Source organism: Chenopodium album, chromosome 9 (genome assembly GCF_948465745.1).
Source record: "Chenopodium album chromosome 9, dcCheAlbu1.1, whole genome shotgun sequence".
Classification (NCBI taxonomy): domain Eukaryota; kingdom Viridiplantae; phylum Streptophyta; class Magnoliopsida; order Caryophyllales; family Amaranthaceae; genus Chenopodium; species Chenopodium album.
Window position 1 is genome coordinate 40,942,073 of NC_137842.1, and position 5,232 is coordinate 40,947,304.

The window sequence follows — 5,232 nt, forward strand, 5'->3', positions numbered from 1 at the left end:
ATTTTGATATAGAAATGTAGAGGATGAAGAGAGGATTAAAAATATGTAAAAATATTTGGATTTGGTTGAGAAATTGAGAAGAAAACTTAGAGAGAAGGTAAAGGATTTAAGTTTTTTAGAGAGAGAAAGTTATGGAGGAAAGAGGTAGAAATGAGAAAAGAACGAAGAAAGAAGAAGAAGAAGGGGGTAGGGTGTGTCGCGCCCGGTCGGGCGGGTGTCCGCCCGATCGGGCGATCTGAAATTATTTTCTTTTATGCTCTCGCGCCCGGTCAGGCAGCAGTCGCCCGATCGGGCGATCTAAAATACCTGATTTCATCTACTCTCGCGCCCGGTCAGGCGCCCTTCGCCCGATCGGGCGGACAAATATGTCCGTATACGACGAGTTTTGCGCCCGGTCGGGCGCCCTTTGCCCGGTCAGGCGAAAAGACCTGATTTTTTAACCCAGCTCTCTCGCCCGGTCGGGCAAGCTTCGCCCGGTCAGGCCTGAGGCTATTTGACGAAGTTTTTTGCTTTCTTCTTTTCTTCAAGTTTTTGCAAACTCTTTTCCTTCAAAACTATACAAAAACTCATAAAACTCATTAAATTCCCTCTTCTCTTTTCTCATAAGAAAAAGAAAGAATAACTAGTCTAAAAAACCATTAAAATACGGGTTGCCTCCCGCAAAGCGCTGGTTTATATAGGTCCCGCACGACCTTCTTACCAAGTTCAAGAACTAGGACCCTTGGTCTAACGCTTTGTCGGGCGGTTTCTCATCCGGTCAAGCGGTGTTTTGGCTACGACGCGACTTCCTGACATACCCTATGGGACGCCAATTCACCTTATTTGGTGGATCCTCCTTGACTTGGATTGGGGGTTCTTCAATGCTACGCACTAAGGATCCCTCTTTGATCGAAGGTTGCTTCAAATTTTCATCGCATTTAACACTTGTAACTCGATCTGGCGGAACACTCATCGTAGGCTCAATTTCCACAACTTGCTTGATTGATTCCACCTTCTCGTCCTCAAAACCAAGATCGACAGTGTAGAGGGCACTTTCTATTGCATCAACTTCCTTCTGCCATTTGTCTATCTCATTTGAAAGGGATGCAACACAAAATACCGCCTCCAAGGGATCTTTTTCAAGAGCTTGGGGCTTGTTAGAATAATTATGTACCACGTTAACACTAAAGCACTTCTCCTCTGTCATGGGGATTTTAGGGGTATTATTAAGATTAAAAATAGTTTTATCGTCCCCTACTAATAGTGTTAATTTACCACTTTTCACATCTATAATTGCTCCTGCAGTGTTAAGGAATGGTCTACCCAAAATTATTGGGGTTTGCATATCCTTAGCATATCAAGAACAACAAAATCAACAGGTATATAAAATTTACCTACTCTAACGGGAACATCCTCTAAAACACCTAAGGGGTATTTGAAAGAACGGTCGAACATTTGTAGAGTAATATTAGTAGCTTTTAATTTACCCATATTCAACTTGGAACACACAGATAATGGTATAACACTAACGCTAGCACCCAAATCACACAATGCATTATCAATCATTAGATTGCCAATATGACAAGGGATAGAAAAGCTACCTGGATCTTTTAAATTAGGTGGAGATTTATTTTGAAGTACGGCACTACACTCTGTAGTGAAAGCTACTGTCTCTACCTCACTAATAGATCTTTTTCTTGTCAATATTTCTTTCATAAATTTTGCATATGCAAAATTTTGTGATTAATTCAGTGAAGGGAACTGTTACCTTCAAATCTTTTACCATCTCCAGGAACTTACCAAATTGCTTATCCAAATTTGTTTTCAGTTGACGATTGGGGAATGGAAGTTTGATAATTGGCTTTGGAGAATTATTGCTCTTGTCTAGAGTGGCCATCTTCTCTGGATTCGTACCCTGCAATGTAGAATTAGATATATTAATACTATGTGTTACCCCTGCAGGGCTATTAGCTACATTGTCTGGTTTAACGGAATCAAGATTAGCATTATTTATTAAAATAGGTTCATCAACTCTGGGCATAGGGGGCCCTTCGTAGTTTGAAACACTCCTTAGAGTAATTGCATAGGCTTGATCCGTAGGCCTAGTCGGCTATGCTTGCAGAGCTCCCTGTTGGCGGGCTTGTAGAGTAGCAGAAAGTTGCGCAATTTGATTATCTACAATTTTATTATGTGCTAGAATTGAATCAATTTAGGCATCTCTACTCTTCATGTGCTTTTTCATATTCACCAGCATCGCTCTAATTTCTACCAAAGCAGGGTCGGAAGATGAGGAGGGTTGTTGTGGTTGGTTCTTCTAGCCAACATTAGGGTGGTAATATTTCTGCTGTTGTTGTTGTGGTGCCTGTGGTTCTTGTGGTGGTGGATTCTGAACATTAGTACTCCGGTAGTAATGGTACGGATGATTCCGGTACCCAAGATTGTAGGTGTTGTGTATGGGCTATTCTGCCTATAAGCTTGAAAGGCATTAACTTACTCCACGGAACTCCTGCAATCTTGTTCCCAATGACCTAAAATTCCACAATTTTCACAGAAAGCCTCATTAGCATTATTATTAATTGCAGAAACATTAGCTATATTTGTAGTGCTAAGATTATCTAATTTTTGGCAGATAGAAGTTAGTTGAGCTTGCAAAAAGGATACAAAGTCAACACTATGCTTCCCCTTGTTAGCAAAGCCTCTAGGATTCCCATATTGGGAATTATGTATCGCCATATCTTCAATAACCTCACCTGCATCATCAACATTAAGATTCATAAACCTCCCACTAGCTGCAGAATCTAAAATTAATCTAGATGAATTTCCAATGCCATTGTAAAAGCTTGGATTAACTGCCATTGTGCCAAATTATGATGGGTACATTATCTATGTAGGTCCTTGAACCTCTCCCAAGCCTCATATAAAGTTTCATCAGCTTCTTGGGCAAAGTTCTGAATTGCACTCCGTAGTACGACTGTTCTCTCTGCGGGATAGTACTTGTTATAAAAATTCAAAACAAGAGTTTCCCAGTCAATTATACCAAGTGCGGTTCTATTAAATCCATTAAACCATAATTTAGCTTTTCCAGTTAAAGAGAAAGGAAAGAGAATCTCCCTGATTTGGTCTTGTGTGACCCCGGCTTGCCTGATGGTATTACAATACTGAAAATAGTCTGCAATGTGAAGATTTGGGTCTTCACCCATAGCTCCACTAAATTGCTTCCTCTCTATCATCATTATAAATTGAGGTTTAATCTCAAATTGTACCCCATCAAAAGTCGGAGTGGGAGTGAGATGTTGAAAATCTGTAAGCTTTGGTTATGAGTAATCACTAAGGTTCTTTGGAGCCGTCATCTCTGATTCTGGATCTGATGATACCTCTGAATCGCTAGAACCAGTTGGAGGATCTTGGTGATTATTATTATCACCATAATCCCCCAGAGTTTGCTTGTAAGGATTTTTCTGTCTATGGAAGGATTGTTCGATCTCAGGATCGAACGGGACGTACCCTGATCTGGAACACCTGGGCATTAACAAAAAAAAAACTAAAAGAAAATATGAGACTTGCCTCAAAGAACTAACGTTCTATCAGACAAAAAGAAATAACCTAGACTACAAAAATAATCAAAAATAAAAATAAAACCGTTTCCCTGGCAACGGCGCCAAATTTTGACAGGCTAAAGTCGTATCACCTAATAAAAAGTATTATCTAAGTCCTTTAACTAATGTAGATAGGGAAGTAGGGTCGAATCCACAGGGAAACAAGTCTTTCTATTCCTAAATAGTTATTATAATCTAAATTATTAGGTAACCAATATATAAATTCGAATATGAAACTAAACTACGAAGATTAAGAATAAGGAAAAAACAATGAATAAGAGGATCTAGGGCATAGGTTCACCAATAAATAATATTCCAGGGTAGAACATAATAATCAATCATTAATACATACATTAATCATATCATAAAGGGCTTTCGCTAGGTATTACAATCAAACAATTAATTTACCGGTATTAAATCTCATCTTTCGAATCTCGACTTAACCATTTATAAATAAACCTGCCTATTGAAACTAGACCTAAACATTAATTCTCATCTGTTGAATCTCGAATCAATATTGTCAAACTCATGCATAAAAGATCTACGCAAATCTAGTCACAGAGCATTAAATCAATCAATAGGAAATTAATCTAGCATTGACAATTAACAACAATAAATTACCCCTTCATAATATTTATGGATCCCCATAAACCCTAGAAATAGAACTACTCACACATAATAAAAACTAAACTAATCAAAGCAATCAAACAAGACATGATCAAAAGAATAAAGTAAACAACTAAGATTAGTAGAAGAGAAATCGTTACCAAAATAAATATGAAATTAAGAATCAAGTTGAGAACAAAGAATAAGAGAGAGAAACTAATTTAAAGGCTAAGTAGAGAGAGAAAATCTAAGAAATAATTAAGAGAGAGTAAAATAAGGTAAAGAAAGGTTAAGAAAAGGTCCTAAACTTGTTTTACAGAAAAGGTATTTATACTCCGTAAGAATCCTAAACTAAAACAAACTTAAACGTCAAAATTCACTCCTAATAATAACACGCGCCTGATCGGGCGCGCCTTTTTCCCTCAGGTACGTTTCTCGCGCCCGGCCAAGCGCGTCTTTTTGGTCAGGCGGCTCTCTTGGGCCACTATTTGGACTAAGATTGGGCTCCAATTCTTCGGGCCAATCTGGGTTATCTCTTCGGGTCTTGAATACTCGGTTCAAATGCCCCGGTATCACATATACCGAGCCCTTAATCACCGGATTGATGGCTCTAACCGGCCCTGGGCTATAAAAACTGGTCGTGCTTCTCCAATGCTTATAGTTGCTCCATAATATATCGAGAAAATTCTCCAAAAGTGCAATTTCCTATAAAACTCAACCAAAACTACGAAAACACTAGAAAACACCAATTAGTAATAAAAGTGGCTCTAAAGAGCCAAAAACACTACTAATTATGACCAAGGGTCGGGGGTAAAATAATATATAATATAGACACATCAATGCCCGGTATGCCTTACGCTCCTAGGAGAGGTAGTGATGCCTCGCTTTGGCGTAGCCCACCACTACCCTCGTTCGGTTGGTAAGTGTTGATTTGGGATGGCAAGTTTTACTCAATATTTAGGGACCTAGGGTTTATATGTTGGTTGATTTAAGTGAACTTAATTAATCATCACAACATTCGAAATCCTAAACATGCATCTAACATATAAAC

General features: G+C 38.7%; 1 non-coding gene across 1 annotated transcript; it reads left to right on the top strand.

The window, feature by feature from the left end:
* The first annotated feature begins 2,841 nt into the window (after positions 1–2,841).
* LOC145561048 (small nucleolar RNA R71) lies at positions 2,842–2,948 on the top strand. Its single transcript, XR_014093631.1, has one exon. It is a non-coding gene; the product is annotated as a small nucleolar RNA R71 (small nucleolar RNA).
* The last annotated feature ends 2,284 nt before the right edge of the window (positions 2,949–5,232 follow it).